The sequence below is a fragment of the Magnolia sinica genome, unplaced genomic scaffold (genome assembly GCF_029962835.1).
Source record: "Magnolia sinica isolate HGM2019 unplaced genomic scaffold, MsV1 ctg238, whole genome shotgun sequence".
Classification (NCBI taxonomy): Eukaryota; Viridiplantae; Streptophyta; class Magnoliopsida; order Magnoliales; family Magnoliaceae; genus Magnolia; species Magnolia sinica.
The window spans coordinates 141,981-167,625 of record NW_026682788.1 but is presented as its reverse complement, the minus strand read 5'-3'; the positions used below and the strand labels follow the sequence as shown (position 1 = coordinate 167,625).

The window sequence follows — 25,645 nt, the reverse complement described above, 5'->3', positions numbered from 1 at the left end:
CTCCATTCACAAACCGCATGCTACGAAGCTCAGCGATGGCAGCTAAAACTGTCTGTGTATAGGATACGTTTTAGGAAAATAAGCTTGGTTATCATCGAAATGCAAATCGAAAAGAGCTTCAGAGAGATCATGGAGGAGAGGCGTATGGAAAAGATAGAAATAAAAGAAACGAAAATTTACACTTAAAGATTGGCTTAAGATGCATTACAGTGCCGCTATTTTTAAGGTGATATTCGCACCATACTGGTGTTTAAACCAGTTTGCAAGAGGGTTATAGCAAATCCACCTCCGGGATAAAAATAAGCCTCCTCTCCTAAATTGGAGAAATGTGGGCTTCGGCCTGCAAAAACGAAAAAATAAGACTCCTCAAGGTTTTGGACTGTCGGAAGCTCAAGTCATTCCCATTCGATTTTACATCTAGTTGGAAGTGGAATATATGGAGGAGAGAAGAAGATTCAGGTAATTAAAGGGTAACCCAAACTTTATTAATATTGTATATCCAAAACCATTTGTGAAGCCTGCGTTAGAGGCATTGAAGAGGCGATTCGCGAGCACTGCACTATGCCACGCCATACCTTTTTTTATTACTCTCGTACGTGTGCCGCGAATTACCCATTCAATCTCCGAAAAAGCGGATTGCGTCCAGAGTATAGACTACCGAGTTAACTCTGTGGGGCCCACTGTGGATGTCTGTGTTTTATCCACACCGTTCATCTGTTTTTCCAGATCACTTTAGTACACGAGCCCAAAATTGAAGCATATCCAAAGTTCAAGTGGACTACACCACAGGAAACAATGGGATAGTGACTCTTTATCTACTGTTGAAACCTTCTCACTGCTCACAGTTATTTCTCATCCAACTACCGAGTTAACCTGTCAATGAGGTCACAAAGACAGAGATCTAAAATTCTGTAGCCCCCACAAAAATTTCAACAGTAGGCATTCAATTCCCATTGTTTCCTGTGGTGTGGATCGCTTGAACTTTGGATAGGGTTCAGTTACTGGCTCATAACCTAAAATGAACTGGTAATTAAACGGACGGATGGTGTGGATAAGGCACTAACACCACAGAAAATTGACAGTTACAGGATCATAACCTAAAATGAACTTTGGATAGAGTTATTTAGATTTTCTCTAAATCAGACTAAATCACTCTTCAGCTGGGCCATGCAATACAAAGTAAATTGACGGTTTTTTTTTTTTTTTTTTCTAACCGTTCATTGGTATTTATATATTTTCGCCCATCCCAATTGGGAAAACTGGCCTGACTTTTGTGTGAGGCGATCTAGATGTCATGCATGTATCATGTTGTGATACACGCCCACACGTGTAAATTAGCAAACCTCCATGGTCAGACTATCACTTTTAACAGACCTGACGTATGACTGATATGCTACTGGTCAGGTTATTTAATACTCTAGCCACATGGGACACTTGATACACAGACATTTAGAAATGGTGCACATGGCATCAAGTCATATTAAACCAATTAACTTATGGAATCACTGTCTCTATGTCATAGCCTAAAAGTTAGATTGGTCCAAGAATCCTATACTCTAATTGGGGACACTTTTTTATAGAAATAAAAACATTATTGAATATTTTTTATTTTTAATCATCCAATAAATGTCCGCCAATCCAATAGACAAATAATTAAATAAGTTAAGTACTTGATTATCATTGATGACATTTAAAGAGTTTTTTTTTTTTTCAAATTATTGTCATTCGAAATTAAAATTTAATTCTAGAGCTAATTTTCACTTTCAACAATTTGGAATTTGGCCAAAGTTCAATTTCTAATTTTAAACCATTTACAATTCTTTCTAAAAGCTACTTTTCATATTCTTAGAGATTATTTAAATTTAAAGGTGTTAAACACAACTTGACAGACTGAAATTCTCAAGAATCCAATTACTATAGATGTAGATTCTTCAAATTTCAAGTGTCAAAACCACCTATAAATTCTTTTGAAGACATTTCTAACCTCACTTCCCTCTTTTTCTACCTTTTTAGGCTTGCTTCTTAAAGATGCCGCTGAAGAGGAAGAAGCAGAAGCAGAAGCAGAAGCAGGTATGTATACACATGCTTTTCCCGCGACATTCTTGGTTAAAATACCTTCAGGCAATCTTAGCTGCCCGGCAAACATCACAAATGCCATGTATGCTGTGTATAGACCCAGTACTGATTCAATAAATACCCCAATCAGCTGTGCAATTAGTCATATAATAATTCTAATAGAAAGAAGAAATGATGGCAAAGCTGTGGAACTGGTATAGGATTACAGAGACCTTTCCATAGTACACATGACAGGGTGACGTGCCAATTCAGTATGTTCATTTAATTGCCCCTGTTGTTGTTGATGAAACATGATTAAAAATATATAAATTGGATGATCCTAGCCATCTGGTTGGCAGATTCCAAACCAACACACACATATAGGTGCATTTGGCATCCAAAGCCTCCCTATATAGCTAATTAGTATTTGCTTCACTTTTGAGTTTCATCCAACTATTTTCTTTGTGAAGGACCATCAGAATGGGAGATTACTGTGGCATGACTTGAAGAAAGGCAATTTCTGTCATCTAATGGCAATTCCAAATTCCTTGCACTTATCATCTAAGTTTTGTCATCCAACAATATGTAAGGTTCGTCACGCGCTTTCTCCTTTAAATATGCTAACTCTAGTGTAGCCAATAAATCAAACCTTTGGAATTTGTACTTTCTATATCTAGTGACAAGCTCTATTTCCCTATTAGATACATTTCATTGATGATCTTAGTAGATTTTCTTTTGAAAAGCTCTTTTTTTTTACTTTTTGTTTTTTAATGGAAAAGCATTTCATTGATGATGTTAGTAGATTTACATGGTATTTTTCCTTGGTATGCAATTAGTGTTTGTTCAAAGATTTAAATTGAACAGTGAGAATATGTTTTGCATAATCAAAAGGATTCAAACTAATGGTGGCAGTTAATACATGAAGTTCAAAACCTTTCTTGAAATACATGGCATTATTCTCTGCTTCTCTGTTCCTGCCTCATTAATTCTCTGTGGTGACCAATGCCCCAATCCCACCTGTTACGCCATTCAATGCTATTTTTGTTTTTTAAGTTTTTCTCTTTAACCAGGTATTTTCTCAAACACATTAAATCTTTTCGATTCTCTTTTTTATAATCAATTTCTTTAAGGTTCTGGCTATGTACTGACTCATCCTCTTCACATGGCACTAGTGTACATCCAGACTATATATCCAAATTGTAGGGTCCCATTGTTAATGGAGTATATCTCTAAAATCACAATAATCACCAATTAATGGCTATTAAATGGATGGTTAAAAGTAAAATAATAAGTGGTATAAATTCAAAGGAAAAAACTAATGCAAGGGCATTTTCAAACTGGGCTCGAGTGGGGTGGCCTATTAGATGCAGGGGCACTTGGAGTGGGCAGCCCGTGTGAGGCAGGCCCCACCCGTGTGAGGTGGGTAGCTCGTGTGAGGTGAAACCCATATGATGTGGGGCCCATGAGGGGTTCGACTAATGACCTAACTCATGGGATGTGGAGCCTGGGCTATGAGATACAATGATTGATTCACCACACTCTATTAGTTTGAGCTTTTAGAGCAAGTGACTACTTGTCCTACATTAAAGTGATATACTGGGGGTGATTTATGCATGAACATTTTCATACCGGGCTCAAATGAGGTGGCTTGTGAGATTCAGCGGGTCACTGGCTGTGAGCGTTCCATGTGTGGTAGATGGCTAGTGCGATTCAGGCCCCACCCGTGTGAGACGGGTGCTAAACTACTATGCAACGCATACAATTGAAGATTCAGCAACATTTGTTAAATGTAAGAACTAAGACTGATGAGACCCTCCCATTTGATCATACTATAGATAATAACGTGATTCGGGTCGCCTATCTCATGCGTTACCACCAAGCACATTATCTGATGATCTAGATTGTATATGATCCTTGGAAAGAATAGTACATGATAGCCTCAATTTGTCAATTTGTACAAGTAGGGTCAATGGCAGGGTGATTCCAACTGCATTCAAACCTTCCATCTGCTTTTCTTTTAACATCCCACTCTAAAATTAATCTCTTTGATCAATCCGTTTGACTATGAGCATCCACATTGAGGCTGCTGGAAAAGCTGTCTGGATTTCGTCATGTTTCCACCTGTCTCATAGAGGTGCATGTGACAATCATGCATGATATAAGAATTCCTTGGACCTAGATTCAATGGAAAGCAATTGCAAGGTGGCAAGTGAATTGTTATTGCATCATGCATGAACATGATTGAACTATGTCATAAACATTCATGTACTTTAGTTTGATGTGTGTTAAGGATGCAGATGAAAAAATACAGGATCAAAGAATAACTGCCCTCAAGAGGGAGGCAAAACTTCATTTTCTTTTCTTAGGCTAGAAAAACATATGATTGTAATCTCAATTGGCTACATTTTCATAACATTCTCAAACTAGATCTCCTATTCGTTCAAACAAACAAGGCAAATAATTTGATACTAGATGTGGCTGCTTGGCTTAACTTCTGTTGATTGGTCAATGCAGGGGGAGGTTGGAACTTGTTTGATTGATTGCAACTCTCATTGACTCATGTGACTTCTATCATGCTCTGTGTGTGTGTGTTTGTTTATGTATATATAAAATGAACAAAATAAATGTTTCTTTTGGAACATGATCTGATATGGGTCCTACTAGATGGACAAGCTCAATTGATGGTCTCGGTTGACACATGCTCATGACCAATGAAAATACAGTAGAGGGATGGCGCTACCACATTCCAGTTCTAATGGCTCTACTTTCCTTTGGTAGTGGTATGCCCACAAGGACCTCCCCACTTTATGTATGGTACAGATGAGTGATCCATCTGATGGTTCCACTGCATTCCTGACCATAACAAAAAGAAAAATAAAAAATAAATGATTTAGAAAAGCATAGCAATGGCTCACATGCCCTACATGTCAGCGGTTTCTTCTAGTTGATCACCATCTCTGGAGTGTTCAAATTTGAGAAACGATCGAGGTGGCTAAGTATATAGAAGCCATCACATGCACACAGATGCATTTGGCATCCAGGTCACCCTATCTAGCTAATTGGTATTTGCTTTACTTTGAGTTTCATCTAACTGTTTTCTTTATGAAGGAACATCAGTAGGGGAGATTACTGCTGCATGACTCAAAGAAAGGCGATTTCTATCATCTAGAGGCAACCCCAAATTTCATGCATTTAACATCAAAGTCTTGTCATCCAACAATGTGTACTGTTCATCATGTGCTCCCTCGCTTTTAATTTCCTGTCTCCATTAAATCTGTGGACTCTAGTTCCTTTTTATGTTATATTTGTACCCAACAAACCTTTGGAATTTGTACTATCTATATCTAGTGATGAACTCTGTTTTGCTGTTGGATATAATGAATGATGTTGGTAGATTTTTATTGGGAAAGCTTGGAGCATTTCATTAATGATGTTAGTAAATTTACATGGTATTTTTCCTTGGTGTGCACTTGGTTTTTTTTTTTTCTTTTCTTTCAAATATTTAAATTGAACATTGAGAATGTTTTAGTGCATAATCAAAAGTATTCAAACTAATTGTACCTGATGGGGATTGTCGCTCCGTGAAAACACTCTCACATAAAGGAAGAGTTCTCAAATAGAATAAAAACAGGGAAGTGGCATTGGCTCCCTATGTTTTCTAAGCATTCTTTCCTCTACTTTTGGTCCAGTTTTTTGGTTCCAATGTACACCAGCTTATATTGGTCGTTGGCCAAAACCGATGGCCCATTACATCAGACGACACATGGGTGAACAGGATTGTCCAATTGCTTTAAAAACTAAAGGGGATTGTTGCTCCGTCAAAACACTCATAAAAAATTGTAATTCATCAATCTTGCAGATAATCATATGATCAACGAGTTTCCAGTCACTTTATTTGTATTTTATGTTTGTAATACTCACAAAAGCATTCAAATTTTTGTTCAAGTAACTGAATTTCAAGCTCCTGAGAATGTGAACCTTGGAACCCAACTAAAAACCCATCTCAGGGGTTGCTTGGCTACCTGGGAAAGTACCTATAAATGAAATCCGTAAGTAGGGGTAAATTTCTACTTTGGGACCATGGGGAAACTTAGAAACAGTTTCCAGTCAGAAATAGATTCTATCTTTTGTGTTTTGTTCCTTGTTAGATTTTGGCCTACAAATTCCAAGGAAATGGATTCCTTCCCAATAGTCGCATTTTTTCTTTAATTATAAATATTAACTAGTAGAATTCGTATCAATTCTTTCCCAACACATAAACACAATTTCTGGATTCCAAAAAATTACATTCCTACCCAACCATGAGAAACAAAACACTAACAAACTGGAAAAGTACACTAGGAAGAAAAACAACTATTTAAGTTCATAGCAAACCTAGACAACTGTCCCTCCCTCCCTCGTGATTTAGGCCCTCAGATCAATCAGATTCACAGCTTGTGAATAAGATAGTACAAAATGAACCCAACCTGTAATTAGGTTCCTCCCACCAAGAGGAAGGGACATACAAAATATTTTGATGATTGAAAACTTAGGTGGGCCACAACACTTGATTTTTAGGGGTTAACCCATGATTTTACATTATATTTTCTTATTGTATGGCCCAACTGAGTTTTTTATTGACTTAATTTTTTGTTTGTAAAGTACTTACGAGGGGAGAATCCTGATGGACAAAGTGGATTCCACTCTGATAGCCTGATAGGTCCCCACAGAGCTCCTAGTGTTTTCAAGGAGAAAATAAGACCTAGAGACTTCAAACAACAAACAGGCTTGTTTTTACTATACTAGATAGGTTCCAACAAACAGCAGACTGGCCTAGTTAGAACAGCTTTGATCGGCTAGCCAGACAATTAGAGCAGGACACGCCTGACTAGACGGCTATCCAGGCTTAACTTTTGGTGCAAACGGGTCCTTTAGGGGCAAATTCCAATATTTGAGGCCCTAGCAAAAGGTTAGTTTGCAAATTTCAGGGAAATGAATTCTCTGCGAACAGTCACTTTTTTAGTGTTTTTTTTTTTTTGTTTTTTAATAAATTAAATGGACCTGCACAGCCCACATTATTTCCCACTACCCAAATGCAGTTTCTGAATTCCACATATTTACATTCCCAGTACCCAACCATGACTAACAGAATCTCTTTCTCAAAGTTGCCGAAGGACCCCTTAGGCTCTTTTGATTCCAGGGAGACAAACAACCCTTTAAAATTTCGTAAAAACCCAACTAAATAATCATCCAGATACCCATGAAAATGTCGAGCTTCTACTCGAGTCATTTGCATTTCAACATTTCTTGAATCACATAAACAAGTTTCTTGTTCAAATTAGTCAAATTCAGGGCCCACAAATATGCAAATGAAAGTAGTCCCAGAAACCCACCTCAGCATTCGCATAAATAAACAAAAAATCACCAGAATTCATAAAACAATCCCTACAAAATCATCAAATTACCATCTTAATCACCACAATAAAATAATTCCAACAGTAATTCAAGACCCCGAAACAAACATATTCACAGAATTACTGATGTTCTTGCACTTCCCAATATCAGGGAGGAAGCCCCTGTAGTGGGGGAACTTGTAGGCGCTGCTGACGAGCTTCATGTCATCGGCATTCAAGCAAGTGTCGAGCACTTCCCAGTCCCTCTTTGGCCACTGTAGCTGCAAAAGACCGGCGCTGCTGCTGTCGCCATCGAGAGAGGATTGGAGGGGAAGGGATTTGACGGATTTCAAGAAGCGAAGTGTTTGGGCGAGGTCCTTGTCTTTGATGGCTTCTTTGTATTATTGCTAGCCTGTGAAAGCTCTTGTGGTGGGACTCTTTCTTGTGGGGGATTGAGAGAGAGGACGATGGAGGTGTTGAAGAAGGGGGAGTTTTGGGGAGAGATGAATGGAGATGGAAATGGAGGAAGAGATGATGGACGGGGGAGAGAAGAGAAGGAGAGGAACATTGAGGATATCGTCATGAGAGAGAGAGAGAGAGAGAGAGAGAGAGAGAGAGATCTGCTGAGAGTTAGAGGATGATGAAAATCAAAACTACCTGCAACTTAAAAAATGAGTGGGATCTATAAGCAGAGACGACGGAATAGGATTGCGTAGGTAGCAGCACATAGCAGCACCTTCGTCCGTCCCGTGGCCGCATTTCGATTGTTCATTTTAGAGCATGAACCCAAAAGTGAGTCAGATCACCAAATTTCAAGTGTACCACACGTAAATCACCACCGTTTCCTCCGGTGAGATTGATCTGCCTCATTTTTGGGCCCATGCCCATAAAAAGAGCTGGCAAAATGGATGGACTATGTAAATAAAACACATACATCATGGTGGGGTCCACGGAGCATTTCCGGTAGGTGTTGTCTGCTACACTAAGCAATCCGAGACCCTGACAACTATCCCTTTACATGATCATCACCGTGGATGTGGAAGGGTCAATGGTGAATAGGGATTCGGGCCATTCACATAGGAAGCTCTGTCTTAGATCTGTTGAACCAGCCCTGTTCAAATTTTAATTCAACCCGGCCCATCTATCATATTTTTCACCTTTCCCTAGAATATATAGGGGTACAAATGTGTTGAATGGACTCAAGGGTCATTGGACCCAAGTGGGTCTATGTCAAAATTTGAACCCATGAGGTGGCTCTAGGTCTAAAAGTTTGATCTGAGTTAGTAAATGAGTCTAGGTCTTCTCAAAATCAACTTGATCCAACATGGTTGGGAAGTAGTTATTAAATGGACCTGATTTTGGGTTAAAATACCAAACACTTTATTTACTGATTTTTTAACCGTTAATACTCTATAATCGAAAATGTTTAAATAATAGTACTTCCTAATGATGATTGACACACATGGCTCATCGGGGTTGAAATCCGAACTAGGTATCCCACGGGATCCAACACTAAATTGGCCACTAATCATAGTTTACTTTCATCTGACCATCGAATGGTGGCCCTTTTCTCATCAATGTGAGCCATTTCTGTGTGCCACTGGCTTAAGGGCTGGGAATGTCCAAATGCTGTATTTTTGGTCACGTGTGAAGCAGCAACATGAACACCCATCCCTTGAGAGACTGCTAGGAAAATGGGAAAAGGCTACGGCTAAAAACCGTAGCTGAAGTATTCTAAGTAATCCATAGCACGTCCATCGCTATTGGTGGAGTAGCTAGAGTCGAAAAGCAATTGCTACGGGTTATATCCGTGCAATTGATATTCTAGCTACGGATAAAAGCCGTAGCTATAATTTCTGTACCGATATGCTCTACACCTACAGATTAAATTCGTAGCAATAACTATCACTAGCTATGAATAAAGGCCGTAGCTTGCTTTCTATAGTCAATATACCTATAGCTACAGATTAGATCCGTAGTAGTTTTCACTAGCTACGGATAATTGGTAGTAATGCCATTTGGATTGAACATTCATTTTTTAAATTACATTCAATTGAGAATTTGACGCATTCTATGCAATCTTAGACAATGAGATTTGTTTCCAACCGAGACTAAATCCAAATTTTAGCCTCGATTGCCTACAACAAAAGCTAAATCTATTTTCAACCTCAATTCTCAAGAACCAAGGCTAAAGCCTTTAGCCACGGGAGTTGTAGTCTCAGTTTGAACTATTTTAATCATTCATAAACTTGTGCATAATCATTCATTCAATCAATCAAATAGAATCATTCAATTTAATCCATTCATAAAAGCACAATACCAAAAAAAAAAAAAAAAAAGTTAACTGTCATTTAAATAATTGAGGGTAAATGTGGATTTGTCCTTTGTTGGCATCAACTAAGGTTAAATTCAATTTTTAACCTCAATTCGCAACAACTGAGGATAAATCATCTATTTTAATCTATTCATAAACATGTGTATAATCATTCATTCAATCAATCAAATAAAATCATTCAATTTAATTCATTCATAAAAGCACAATACCAATATAAAAAAGTTATATGTCTATTTAAAGTTTTCAAAACAAACTACAAATGCACTTAAGGAAACCCAATCGAAAAACCAAGGTTTGGTATAATTGGGCTTGTAACAGCTGACACGATTAGCTTTGATTGGCTAGGCATCTCCTATTTGTCCAGCCCATGTTAAAAATCAGGTGCTAAAGCACACAACACTTTGATCCATAGCACAACTGGTAGACTAAGTGGAGATACCTCGTTTCAACACTGTAGGTCTTGGTATCAATCCCTAGTAGGGTTGGCTAACAGTGCGTGTACTGACAGTGGGTGTGTACTAACAAGCTAACCCCAAAAAAAAAGGTGTTGAAGCACACAAGGATGCAAACATCCAGAAGCCAAAAAAATCTCCTGCTGCTACAAAACAAATAATGGGTGTTCATCACAACCAAGAGATATGTTGCAAGTCAAAATTGGCATCTGGTAAGGCATGCTCTAAATTTTTACCAGAAAACTAATATATGCACATCATTTGAAATCAGATATGGTATACTCTCTAATGTTGTATGGTACGCTACACATCATAGCTCATAGAGTCCATCATCAACTTGTAGAATTATTCTTCATAGTTCGGCACACTCCACCCATCCTGGCTGAAGGTTTGAAGTCTAATAGTAGATCCTCAAGGTATTATAATGGCAAAAGATCCAATTTAAAATATTCCTTTAAATTTTGCCAACAGTTAAGTTTGGATGATATCTACCTCTACGTTGGCTGATAATTACGTGTAGCAGAGATTGTTCATTAGCTTTTGCAATGCATATGCTGTGAACTTGTTCTCATCCCATGGAACATGATAGTGGGTGGGATGGCTTGTTCCCTGAAAAATACACACAAGACAATAAAATAACAACATAAGACAACCATTCATCATGGCCAACAAGAACCATCGTGCTACCATTCGAGCCAGCAGTTACCTGAATACCAGCATGGCTGTAGAGATAAAAATCAAACTCAATTGGGTTCCGTATCAACAACAGTTCCTAACCAAAACAACAATTTATGCCAATATAACAAAAAAAAAGGGCATGGGAACCATATCAAGAATAAAAAAAAAAATAATAATAATAATAATAATGACAGCTTGACATACCTGGTAACATGTTACCACTCCTGTCAGTTGAATTATGGTCCCTGCAGGGAAAAGCCATGTGTGGTCTCTTTTGAACTACCATAAACGTCACAGGTGGAACATATCCTTCCTCCAATGAAACACAGGCATGTAAGGTGGAATATTGAACATAGAAATGGCACCATTACAAAGTTTTCATATGACTAAACTTTTTTTTAAAAAAAATTTGTTATAGAAGGACAATGCAACTAGGACCCAAGTATGGAAAATCACCTTCCTAATTGCATCTAATTCATAAAGAAAAACTTGACTGAACTGGCCTTTACTCACACCATCCCTGCAAAAATCCAAATCATGAGCCAAAATACCAAACAATTTCTCATCCAAATCATGAGAAAAAGACAGTAGTTGGTATTCTAAAGCAGGAAAATAAAAAGAAAAAGAAAAGTCATATACATTCTTAAATTAGATATTCTTTTAACAAATGCATTCATAAGATGAGTTACAAGGCATTACTCTACAAACGCTATAACGGAGACTTTTAATGGCAAAAAAAAAAAAAGATAAATAAGATAAGCTAAAAACAGGCAATTACTACAATTTTAAACTTTTTGTTGTTGCATACCACCCAATCTTTGAAGATCATCAATGTCTCTTCAAACCATGTCCTCTCTAAAAACTGCCTACAACAGCAAACCAACAAATGAATCATTTTTTGTTACTTGGTGAAATTACGGGCCAAGAATCAGGATCAAATAAATACCTGCTGCTCTGTTCTACTAAGAGTCTGCCTCAGTTATTCAAGTGCTTGAACAAAGGTAGCTTCTCGCTCCCCAGCTTCTCTCAAACGACTCTCAAGTTCAGTTCTGGCTTCATTGTTGGCTCGTGCCTCTCTCATATGATTTCTTCCTGAACAAATTCCACTCCCAATTGTATTTTTGAAGCTGAGAAATGGACCTGGGGAGCATGGAATCTGATGGAAACTGAAGAACATTTTCTAAAAGCTTTGCATAGCCTGTTATAAACTCTGATGCTAGTGTGTTCCTAGCAAGTAACTTTCCAGAGGAAGCAACTACATGAGCAAATTTAGACAGCTTCATGTCCGATACTAAAATCGAGAAAGCTCTAGTCAATGTCTCAGGTTCACGTGCTTGAAAAATCAAACCATGGACTCCATTAACAACCTGTATTAAGATGGGTTTTTTTAATAAATATAAAATAAAAATAAAAATTGCGAACTTCAATCATGTAAATGTAAAGGAAACAAGGATGAGTTTAAATGGCACTAAACTCAAATATCTTTTTATGCTAGCCAAATCAGGAGCAATGATGGGTACTTCGAAGGACATGGCTCTAATTAGCAATGGAGGAAAACAGTGTTCCTCTTGAAATGAACCATAAAGAACAATGTCAACCATTAATAACACACTAGTAACATCAACATCCATACCATAGTGACTTACAGAACCATCAGGAAAGCCCAGATGTGAAGCAATTTCCTGCACAAAAAATGTAATGAAGCAATTTATCTTCTCATATCTAAGAACATCAATAACTTATATAGACTGCAGGACCATCACTGTCCAACATCAATGCTACAGAACAAATACCAAACTACTGCAGTCTCCTCAAAATCTAAGTATCTTGTGCACACCCTCGGTCAAGGATCTCATAATTCATCATCCAATAAAGTGATTTTAAAAATGAGGAATATTAATTCTGGATGCATATTTGTAGCAAAAATAAATAAATAAATAAAGAAAAAGACAATGAAAATCTCTAACCCAAGTCCAACAATCAGCAAGGAAAGAACACCACACAGTTTGTTTTCAAGAATATTACATTCTTCAAAGTTACTGAATCAATACATTCTTCAAAGGTGAGTCAGGGTAGCAGCTTAGTTGGTCAGTCCCTAACCGTGGGGCCCACCTTGATGTATGTGTAGGATTGCATGTGCCCCTAGGCATAGAGATATTTCTGTGGGGTCCACATCCACTCTATTCATCTATTTTGAAAGACAACGGTGGGACAGGATTCTAAAAATCAGGCAGATTCAAAACTCAGGTGGCTGTACTAACAAAATAGTGGGAACAGCCACGTACACCGTTGAAACCTTTTTGGAGTTGACCGTAATTTTTATATGACATCCAAACCGTTTATATAATTATTATCACTCAAATAAACCGTAGGAACAAATATTATCATGATACAAAACTTTTGTCATTGCTAGGCGTTCAATCCACATAGTTTCATGTTCAATCCAATAAAGTTCACAACCACTTTCCGAGTAAGATAAACAGATTAATGCATTAACATTAAAGTGATCAAATATACAGAGAGAGAATACCTATTTGAAAAGGAGATGAAGCATTCTCATTTACCATACCATCATTTGAGCTTCATAACACAGCTTCTCCAATGAATATAACTCAATTTCCTTTTCAAGGTGAGCTATGTCCAGTTCTAGTTGTGGATAGGCTCCTTGCCCCTGCATGGCTTTAAGGGTTGACAATGTTTCCTTACACCTAGATAAGTCCTAGAATTGATTTCACACAGTAAATAAACACTACCAAAAGAAACTCCACAATGACGAGATTCACTTTATGCAAACCATAGATTAAGTAATTTTTATTTTTAATACAAGATGCCAAACCTTGTATACTTACCTTAAACTTGATTCTTCAGAACTAGGCAGCGAATCCATTCCAGTTTAGGGGTGAGCTAACCGAAGCACAGCCAAACACAAAGGCCATGACCAATATCTTCAAGGAAGAAAGAAAAGACCAACAAAAAGAGACAAAACTCTGTAAGTGGGTAGTGGACCCACATAAATCACAGTTCTGAAAAAAAAAAAAAAAAAAACAACTCAAATCATCATAAAAGTTCAAATAGAACACACATACTAAAAAATAGGATTCCATCACCAGACACTTCATGGGTTAAATCTCAGGGTGCTTTTCTGCCATTACTTAAGCATGATGAAACATCCACCATAGTATCACATACACATCTGCCATTACTTATGATTGGTGAGTTTCGTCTGACACAACATCATGGCTCCATGCATAGTCCACTAGACCTTGCCAGTCATGACCATCCGATGTCTCCGGATTAACCAACTGAATTAACATGAAATTTTAGTGGCGATATTGACAAGTACTTTGGGTGAAATTTGATGCAACCAAACTCACCCTTAACAATGCCTGGGTCTATCTGAGATGGGGAATTAATCACCTGATTTTTAGGCCTTTATTGGGCCTGGAACTGGTCTATGACCCCTTATCAGAGTTTTGGCTTGACCCCTACCGGAATTTAGGCATGATTAACCATTGCACACCTTACCCAAATTATTTTAGGGTGCATTTGGTTCCACCCACTATCCCAAAATGCAATCGTATTTCATGATCAGTCAGTCAATTTGGCACAAAATATCATCCCATTTCAGTATAGAACAGTATCAACAAATAAGCAACTTTAATGAGAAGCAATAGTAAAATCTCCTTGACATGAGTGGTGAAAACAATTGAAAACTTCATATATTTAATAGGACCACCACAATAATAATTTAAAGAAAAAAAAATGGTAAGAGTTACATGGCATCTGTGTGATATATAAATGCAATTTCCAGGCCGGTCTCATTTTGCATTTTCCTTGGCAAGGAAAATCTATCCCTGAGAGAAAAACAAGCTTATAGAATCATCGACTTGCAATTGTTCATATCCACTACATCTATGGCTATTGTGAATGTTCTAAAGATGTCCAATCTCTGTATATAAGAACCTGCAATGATGAGGAGCAACAATTACAAGCATAATATTAGATTCAGCTGCTAAATAATGTTCTTGTTGTAATATTCTAGAACATTAAAAATGAACTTCCATTACTAAAATTTAACAGCAGATCTCAACAGTAGAGGCTATATGATTAAGAACTGGCACAATATGTACTAATGAAGTGAACTGAAATAATTAGTTCTTGAAATGGAAGTGACAAAATTACAATTACCTTGGTGTTCATATTGAGGAACAAGAAGTCTCCAAATTCCAATCATATTATCATTATGTCAGATACAAATGGAAGTTAATTGCAACTTGAGGGCTACTTCCTCATATTATAAATACTAGGACAATTTTCGAAGCATTTGAAGAACCAAACTTAGTAGATTACACTGGCTTTGCATTTACTTTGCCAGCTTGTCTCTTAGAAGCAACTGTCTGTGCCAATTAATTTTAGAAGCCCATCCTGTTTAACCATTATCAGACATGGATGACTTTTGAGACATTTCTGGATGGCCCCAGGCTTTTGGGGCAGCAGTTGAGGCTCCCCTCTGTTTCTCAGCACCATTCCCAGTTCAGTTCTTAGATTTATTACCACAGACCTCCCATGCACCATCTTCTGCAGCATCTATGCTATGATGTGCCACTTCTTGAATCAGCTGATCAAGCTTGGGGCTGTTGTTGCCAAGGTCATTAGAACTGACATAGAAATCCTAATGCTCAGATTGAAACAACAGAAGGTTAAACTGAAAATTACTCAAAATTTGCCTGATACCAAACATCTGACAAGGGACCTTAACAATAAATGATTTTGATTTTGATCGGAATTTGAACCACTAATAAATGATTAACACCATCTGCTTGCGATTTGTGCCATGAACATATGGATAATGAGAAGCACATAACATGAATAATGAGAAGCACATAAGAAAATCAAACCACTAAACAATAAAAGTAATTTTTTTGGGAAAGCCCTAATCCTTTTCCCATTACAGATTTTAGGAAACCCCTAATTCCAATATTGTTTCTCCATAATCAGCGAATTTGTAGATCTATAAACAATTTAAAAAAAACCTAAATCTCCATTTGAGAGAAATGAGTAACTGTCAGGGAAGATGTGAAGGGCGGGAGCTGCTAGCCACACCAGCTTGGAGACAATGATGGTGGCAATGGAGACGATGCGCCGAGAGGGAGGGGAGAGGGAGAGGTAGCATGAGACAGAGAGGGAGATGGAGTAAGAGATGGTGAGAGATGGAGCACGAGATAGGAAGAGGGAGAATGGAGAACAAGAGAGGGAGAGGGAGAGGGAGCACGAGACAAGGAGATGGGGAGGGAGATGGGGCATGAGACGGAGATGGAGAGACAGATTGGGGAACAGAGAGAGAGAGAGAGAGAGAGAGAGAGAGAGAGAGAGAGAGAGAAATAGAAGGATTTTTTGGGCGCGACTCTGTTTTGAGCGCACGCCCATTTTTTGGCATGGATGGGGTAAGATGGACCATGGACGGACCTGTCAGGGGCTCTGTGGGGCCCACCATGATGTATTTGGTTTATCCATTCCGTCCATTAATTTTCATAAATATTTGTAGTTCTTTATCCGAAAATTAAAATAGATTGAAGGACTAAGTGGACCACGTTATAGGAAGCACATGTGATTTAATCTTCATATTTTCTACCGTGTGGTTTACTCCAGTTCAATATAGTTGATTTTTGATTTCATGTCTTAAAATAATATTTCAAAATAGATAAACAATTTAGATAGAATATATATATTTTTTTAGGTCTTATGATGCCTCTTACACCACTATTAATTATTAATTGTGTGGCAACTCTTTCGCTTCGGATTAAAACTATAGTAAATATAGATACGGTTTATATCCATAGCCGAAAGATGACGCAGTCTGCATCTTTGCCCCTTTTTTTGGTAGGCCAGCTCCATGTAACAAGTAGGGCCGTACATGACCCGAGTTAACTCGGTTAGCTTGCTCAACTCGACTTGAAAAAGTGCGATTAGGCTCGGTTTGAAAATGAGTTTGAGCCGGGTCAAGCTTTTTTTTTTTTAGCTCAAAAAAATTTCAAATCGAGTTCAAGCTTGACTTGACTCAGATCAAACCCAACTCAAATCTAACTCGGACTGAACCAGTTCAGTGACTCGATTACTTTGATAGTGATGTTACTCACCAAATGTTTAATGAAATGACTCAACAAAGTGTCAACTAGTGGCAAGGAAGGTATGTATATGATACAAATATATATTTTTTAAGATTTAAAAGGTGCAATTCATGTGTTTGTGAAAATGTTGTACAGTTCATGTGTTTGTGAAAATGCTGCACTGGCGAACTTAGCTCGAACTCAGCTCAAACTGGCCCAAGCTGCTAACCGAACTGAGCCGAGCTGGCCAGTTAAGCTCGAGGATAGAGCCGAACCAAGTTCGAGCTGGGGTCAACAAATGGCTGAGCCGAGTGGAGCTGTGTCAAGCTCGACTCGGTTCAACTCGTGTATACCTCTAGTAATAGAAAATAGACTGCACATTGAGTAAACTCTCTGGAGTCCACCATGATTTATGTGTTTTATCCACTCAGCCCATTTATTTTACCATATAATTCTAAGGTTGAAGCCCATAAATGAAGCATATCCAAAGCTAAATTGGACAATACCATAGGAAACAGTGCATTCAACATCTACGGTTGAAAGGCCACGGAAGTTTTGGATCAAGCTGATATTTGTTTGTTTTTTCCCTTCATCCATGTCCATGTGATCTTATGAACAGGTTAGATAACAAATAAACATCAATGTGACCTAGCTAGGTCATGATTCAATTTTGGGCTCATCCCCTAAAATAAGCAGAAAAAAATGGATGGACCAATTTTGGGCTCATCCCCTAAAATAAGCAAGAAAAAATGGATGGCCGGCGTGGATAAACTACATACATTTACAATAAGTAATCGGATTTCCATGCAGCAGTAACTTCTTCATTTAGACGTCCAATCTCATCTGACCTTTGGTTACACTTTTCTCAACATAGAGCTCTCATGGGATTTCATATGCTAGTGGTGTTTATTATTATACAAGTGTCACGACAAGAAAGATTTTCACACTGTTCAGCTATTGGGCCCTAGTTTGTATGGTATACGGTCCAAAACTCACGCTAGTTCCACCTTATCCGAAATGAGCATTAACATATATGTTAGAGATTTTTCTGCATCTATCAAACATGGCCTCAAAAACCAATAAATTTTCCTTCAAAAAAATAAATAAAGTATGTAATATGCTATTTTATAAATAACATCCATTGATGATGGGCCATCTCAATTTCACAGTCCATCGGTCACCTTATTAGATAGGTTAGATCTTGTACAAATCGCACACACCAACAGAAATTGGATGGCACACACATTACATAGAAATCAGGCATCATGCAGCAATATAAATAGCATCTGCCTGTACCATTATATGTGAATTATTTATTATAAATAAATTAAAACATTAGGCATATATATAAAAAGGTCTCACGTCTAACTAATTAGACCGTAGTTACAGTCCACCCAATTGTTAAATTCAAACCTTTTATGTGCTAGAGACATCCAACGGATTAGCCCCACCACGAGGATCACCTTGTGCAAAATTCAGCCACGTATAAATTCACCATGGACTGCATTTATATTTTATTATTTATTAATGACTAGGCATTGTCTTCTCAGCCCATCCCTCTTGACAAGTAGAGAGGACTGATATGTGATCTTCGTGGTTGGTCAACCAAGTGGACTCTGACTCAGCCCGTCCCACACGGGTTGCACCATAAGTCACCTCCAAGTTCGGATGTGAATTGCCTGGTGGAAGCCATGTGGGTGCCATTGTGATGTCCGTGAGGAATCCACTCCACAATAAACATTTGGAATGGAAACCCCACCATCAAAACCTTTCTTGGCCCACTGTAATGTTTACATACAATCCAAATGTTCATAAGATCAATCTTATTTCGATGAACTTAAAAAGAAGAAGCAAATATTAGCCTAATCTGAAAATTAAAAGAAGCAAATATTAGCCTAATCTGAAAATTCTAGTTTCCGTGGTGGTTTTATTAGTGAGTGTTCAATCCACCTTGTTTTCTAAAGTACGCCCCAGTTGACTTTTGGATTTACCTTGTGTTTTGGAATCATGTCCTAGCATGAGCTGGAGAACGGATGGACGGAGAGGATTTCTCATAGACATTGTGGTGGACTCATAAAAATTCCCCCCAAATACCTGGGGCATAGGCAATTTCGTGTGGTCCCGACTTCAAATAGGGTGAGTCAATTTAATTTATCCTTGATTTGGGTGAAACAAAAATCCCAAATTCCATATTGTTCATATGTACGGTTGATCAAACAAAAAATCATGGAAAAAAAGTTTTTTTTTTTTTTTTAAAAAAAAAAACTTATTTGTTCAGGCTCCGGTGCTTTAAAAAAAAAAATCATACTTCGTTTAGATGTTTTAAAAATAAAAATAAAAATCATACTTTATTTAGATTTTTTTTTTTAATAGGTGAAATACAAAACACACTTGGTTTAGATTTTTATTTTTTTTTTTTCTTTTTTTGAAATAGAAATCAAACTTCATTTCAAAAAGCTATGGAAATGAAAATGAATTTTTATATCTAACTTTATTTTCGCAACCAACAGAAAATGTTACATATGAGTAAAACAATTCCATGAAACTCATTTCCATGCTAAGAAAGGGAAGTCCACCAATCCAAGCCATGGTGTTTGAACCTTCGACTAATAGAGGGGTCAAACTAGTGCTCTATGAGTATTTAGCTTATAAATCCATTTCATTTAACCTATTAATACATGCTTTGGGTGAATTGGTTAGATTGCTAGTTAGACCCTTTTGAACCGGACTGCCAATAAAAATGGTGAAGCCTGGTTTCATTTTCAAAACATTGCTAAAGATCTTGATTTTGATTTAGTTTAAGTTGTACTGATTACATTTTAGAGCTAGCTTATTGTGTCCACTGACGGCCGCAGTTTAAAAACCTAAAAACTCAACTGAGTCTTTGGCTGGATCAAACGGTTTGACCCAACTCAAATCTTTACTATAATTACAAATCATATAAAGAAATGTTTTTGTTACGAAAACTAATCTAGTTCCAGACTATATCTAAGATCCAATTCCATTCTGAATTCTAATTTCTGCTTGAAATTAGACCTATTACATCTTATATGAGACCATAACCCAAGTGGGCCAAGTACGATTTCCTTAATCCATTACCACTGTGGTTGCAGAGATGCCTTGAAACTTTTTAACCACTCCCAACTATAGCAGAAAACCAAAAGAATAAAACAATAGGGGTATAAAAATGGGGAGTGCAAAACAATTATATAAACTATGATCTTTAATTCATAATTATGATTAAACAAAATGGGGAGAACTCAGTTTTTAAGTGGAACCATAGGTCCAAACCAAGATGGTCTACCGGCCGAATACCACTAAGCATCACTCTAAAATTTTCTCAGTGTGTATGCACCCATGGTCGTGTCGTAGATCTACTGGCTGATTATTGTCTGTTTACAAGCTACCAATTATACTTCATGATCCAATCCATGTAAATTTTCTCTATGAATGTAATCATAGGTGGTCACATGTGTGGTCGAGATGCCGACAGCCTGTTAGCTGCTTTAAAGTTAAATGGAGAAAAGATCTGACTGGAGTGTCCATTTAATTTAAGACGTGCTTAGGTCCAACTAATTGGATCACGGTACGGCATACCTTGAGAATAAATCCAAACCTTACAATATATTTGCCTCACGGTAAGTATCAACTATTGCAAAAATCAATCCTATATACTTTCCATATAAGCTACATAATAGAAAACCCAATTTTTACCATTGATAAATAGAGAAACAAAAGTTCAGTTTAGTAAATGAATGGATATCTCTGAATTTTGTTTAAAGTGATCATGCTGGTAGGTCCAACCTACTGGACGAGTTGGATGTGTAACGTATAGGAAATATTGGAAGTTATTCAATGGATGGACTTATAACTTATAGCCCAATCAGTTGGACAGCAGACCCCCTATTTAAGACGTTCCGTCTGCTCATCCGCGTGTAAGGCGCATTTATCTACATGTTATCGGGTACACGTGGCAAGCTGGCATCCGTTTGCAAGATCATATCCATCCCTTATATGTTGATCAGGTTCCCTGTCCCAAAACCCGAACCGTGCAAAAACCACAATGGTGGGATGATCCAAACCATCCTGCTTCGCCTTATTTTCAATATCCAAGCACTTTCCAAGGAATGGATGGGACTTCTCCATTTTCATTCTTTAGAAACACATGCAATCCATGATTGACCCTAACAAGTAGATGGCTCAAATTGTTGATTTTATTTATATTTGTGCAAACAATATTGACCGTCCAGATTAAAAGCCATGGATCAAATGGATAATAGTTCAAATTGGAGTGGATATTGTATTGTAGCTCATGAAATCGTGTTGGACCTAATGAACGGTTTGGATTTTTATTATTCTTTCATGGAAGATAAATAGATTACTTGCGTGTACACCGCAGATGGGTACATAACTGGTACGTTTTTTTTTCCTAGTGCTTTATCATGACTGCGTTGACTAACATCGTCTCACCCGAGTGCTTCTTTCTCGGACCGATCTGCAAAAACCATTTCCCTTGTCGCTCTCTTTACAAGCTCTCCAATCACTCAGGTATGCATCTTTCTGCTGCTTTATCATGACTCAAAAGGGGAGGAATCCTATCGCTGTGAATGCTGGAATTTTAAAAAAAATTAATTAATTAATTATAATAACCATCCATTTTACATCACTGTTTTATTTTATTTTTTTTTTCAGAAACATAAACAATCTTGGTAGATGAGTAGATGAACAAGTTTATTATTAGATCTCGTTTTCTTTGCTCGATCTTGATCTTCCAATCTTCCAATCGTGCGAAAATGATAGAAGGAGAGGAACCAAATACAGTGCTAGTACGGTTAAAATACCTTTATGATATTGGCTGGTGTGGTTACTTGTCGTGCGAAAACGAGTGCCATACAAACTTGTCGTATTTATCATATCTACACTGTTAATCCATTTGGCGAGTTCATTTCAGATCTTCATTCCAAAAATGAGTAATTTTCAAGGCTCAAGTGTACCACACCACAAATAACAGTGGGGACAATGATTCTCACCGTTAAAGCATTCATAGGGCCCACCGTAATGTTGACTTTCCATCCAATCTGTTCATAAGGTTACATAGACCTGGACGAAGATAAAAAAATAAATATCATATTGATCAAAAATTTCTGTGACCTGCAAAATGGTTTCAATGGCAGGCGTTCAATACCCCACTGCTTTTTACAGTGTGGTCCACTTGATTTTTGGATCTATCTTATTTTTCATATCAAGCCTTATGACGAGTTCACTAAGTGGACGAACGGTTTGGATATTATTCATACCTTGTGACGGTGCCCACAAAACTCACACCAGCCGAATCGGTAGTGTACACCAGCCAATCCACTTCCAATATTGACAAGGCTGTCGATGAAGAGCAAGGTGGACCTATGAATGGTTCGGATGGATTGGCATGGATGTACAATGTCTCACCCACACGCAGGTTGCAGCGTCACATCCAACTTGAGCTCAACGCAAGAGAGCAGATTAGGTGAGACACCCATGCCCCCCTTACCATAGGGCCCACCTCAGTGTATGTATTCCATATCTACGCTGTCCATTATTTTTGCCAAATCATTTTAGTGCTTGAGCCAAAAAATGAAGGTCCAAGTCTCAAGTGGACAATTTGATAGGAAACAACAGTGATTGAACCCCCTACTATTAAAAGCTTCCTACAACCCATTGTAATGTTTCCATAATATTTGTTTGCCATCCAACCTGTTGATAAGGTCATACAAACCTAAATGAAGGGGAAAAACAAATATCAACATCATCGTAAACTTTTGTGACCCATAAATAGCCAATTACCACTGTTTTCTATAGTATGGTCCACTTGAGAATGGGATGTTCTTTATTTTTATGATCATGCCCAAAAATAATCTAGCAAAATGGATGGAAGTATGGATATAAAATAACTACATCAAGGTGGGCCCCACAATAAGGGCCACACCTACTCTACTCCCTCAACACAATTATATAGTTTTCATCCACCCCATGTCAATGGTATGCGTAGATATGTAATCCAAGATGGCCACGTGTGTGCTTGAGATGTGGACAACCTGTTAGGCCCGCTAGCCATCTATCTAGGCTAAGAGTAGATTAGGTGCGGTTGTTTCCATGGGGTGCTTTGATGTGTGTGTGTGTGTGTAGATTAGGTGCGGTTGTTTCCATGGGGTGCTTTCCCTTCCTCGATGTCTACGTAACCCAATTATGAACAGGTTAAATGACAGATACACATCAGCGTGGCCCTTGGAAGGTTTTAAGGGTGGATGTCATTATTCTCACTATTTCAAATGGTGTTGTCCTAGAGCTTTAGATATGGGGCTCATGCCCTCAAATAAGCTTTAAATTTATTTTTTAAAAAAAATGAATAGATGGCTTGAAAAATCATAGGAAATTTGCATCAGCATCCACAAGTTGAATGGTAAACCGTGATGTTACCGTATGTGAAGAAATTAGTTTTTCTCAATATATCTTTTCTTGTATCATCGTGTAGGCTTATAACCAATATATAGAGTACACATATTTGTTACAACTGTAGATTTTGAGGATATTATATTAAAAAAAAAAAAAAAAAAAGATTTACATTAGTTGGTGTAATCAATTGAGATTGTGTAGAAGTTAGGGTGAATCTGAAGATTCAATCCTAGTAATTTAAGGTTCACTTTCTCTTAATCAAAGTTCTCAAGTTCATCTGGTTGGACCACAAGATACAGTCTGCCCATGGGATACGTTTCAATCTATTAAGCAGATGTGACATCCAAACCTTTCAATAAGTTGGCCTTACTATCAGTACTTACAAACTCATCATATGATATATATATGAAAGATTGAAATTAGTTGTCCACTGAGTGTATCATAACTTGACCGTCCCAACTGTTGGACTTTTTATTTAAGAGGTAGGTTTGGTCTCCCCATCCGTGGCTTTCCTGTCCACGTGTATGGCTCAGCAGACTAGCCCATCTATCTACTGTTGTCAGGTACACGTGGCAAGTGGGCATCCAGCTGCAAGATGATATCAGCTCTCATATGCAGATCAGGTTCCCAGGCCCAGAACCTGTACCATGCAAAAACCACACTGATGGGATGATTCAATCCATCCTACTCCGCTTTATTTTCTATATTCATCCGTTTTCCAAGGTGGCCATGCATTGATCAAATGGATAACAATTGCAAAATTAGTACGATGATTACAAGGTAGCTCACCAAAAATGTGTTGGACCTAATGAATAGTTTAGATTTTTATTTTTATTTTTGAGAAAGATTGATAGATTGTAAAAGTCTACACTGCAGATGGGTAGATTAGCTGCGTGCTGGTCAGATGGATAGATCCCCAGCCAGCTGAGCATCTCGCTCCCTTTAAAAAGTGCTTTTAAGAGCTTGTTTGAATAATACTAAATAATTAAGGTTTTTTTTTTTAATTTTAATTTTTTATTATTATTATTATTATTATTATTATTATTATTTTATAACTTATGTTCATAATTAAGTAATATTTTTCACTTTAGTTCATTTGGTAAACATCATTGTAAAAGTAACTTACTAGTCAAAACCTACTTAATAATTACTTTTTTAAAGCTTTTCAATCCATGTCTTTTTTACTCTCTCTCTCACGGTACATGTCTAAGGAGGCTTTTTCAGAGGCCATATAAAAGGAGGCCCCACATGATGGACTATCTACATTAGAGGTGGGGCTCATATGGTGGGTGGTCCACATAAAAGGTGGCCACCACATGATGGACAGATGGGCTGTGCTAAGGACAGGAAAATCCATTAAGGTTGAACACATTGGCCAACTCCTACATGTGATCATTCTTCGTGTGGGACCTTCGAGGCTGAAAGAGGATGCATGCTGGACTCATGGTATGGACATCCATCTGATTCTGGGCCAGGCCATTTTCATGTAATTAACCACTGGTGCCTATACTTGCAAGTCTCATGTTTGCCCGCATGGTTGCTTAATCTTACAGGGTGATACTCACACAAGAACTATACATGTCTCCAGCATTAACTCAAATTAGACAGTTCTTTTTGTGGGGCCTACTACAAATTGGCCATCATCTAAAAAGTCATGTTGACTAAAAAATTCTCATAGCTTTTAATTATTAGACGCAACCATTGAATATTTTTTTTACTTTATATTTTTTATTTTTACTCATTCATGATGGATGATACACATCAAAGTTGGGCTCCACATGATGGACAATTAATCATGGTGAGCTGCAAGTTATGGATGATCCATATCAACATGGGCCCCATATTGTGGACGGTCCACATCAAAGGTCAGCACTAATGATGACTAGCCCATATCCAAGGCAAGCTCCGCACGATGGACAACCCTTATCAAAGTTGGGGCCCACATGATAGCCAGTACATATCAAATCTGGGTTCCATATGATGGTTAGTGGATATTAAAGGTAGGCCCCACATGATGGACAATAACATTGATGGTGGGCCCCACATGATGGATGACAAACATCAAAGATGGGGCCTACATAATGAACAATGCACATAAAAGGTTTGTCCCTAATGATAAATGGCCCACATCTATGGTGGGCCCTGCATGATGGACAGCCCACATCAAAGGTGGGGTCCACACAATGAATGGTCCACATCATAGGTTGGCTCCAAATG

The 25,645-nt window shown here is 37.8% G+C and overlaps 1 protein-coding gene and 2 long non-coding RNA genes across 5 annotated transcripts in view; 1 reads left to right on the top strand and 2 right to left on the bottom strand.

Annotated features, from left to right (window-relative positions):
• Window positions 1-25,645, top strand: part of LOC131236127 (disease resistance RPP13-like protein 4) — an 86,138-nt gene that overhangs the window by 43,952 nt on the left and 16,541 nt on the right. The gene's annotated exons all lie outside the window — the stretch shown is intronic.
• Window positions 3,818-8,173, bottom strand: LOC131236132 (uncharacterized). Its single transcript, XR_009166558.1, has 2 exons — window positions 7,573-8,173; window positions 3,818-4,908 (listed from the first exon to the last, which is right to left on the bottom strand). It is a non-coding gene; the product is annotated as an uncharacterized LOC131236132 (long non-coding RNA).
• Window positions 11,691-14,741, bottom strand: LOC131236131 (uncharacterized). 3 transcript variants are annotated; one of them, XR_009166557.1, is made up of 5 exons: window positions 14,669-14,741; window positions 13,423-13,915; window positions 12,526-12,574; window positions 11,839-12,259; window positions 11,700-11,754 (listed from the first exon to the last, which is right to left on the bottom strand). It is a non-coding gene; the product is annotated as an uncharacterized LOC131236131 (long non-coding RNA). The 3 variants fall into 3 exon arrangements; XR_009166555.1 differs by lacking the exon at window positions 14,669-14,741 and having other exon boundaries at window positions 11,691-11,758; window positions 13,423-14,194; XR_009166556.1 differs by lacking the exon at window positions 14,669-14,741 and having other exon boundaries at window positions 13,423-14,204.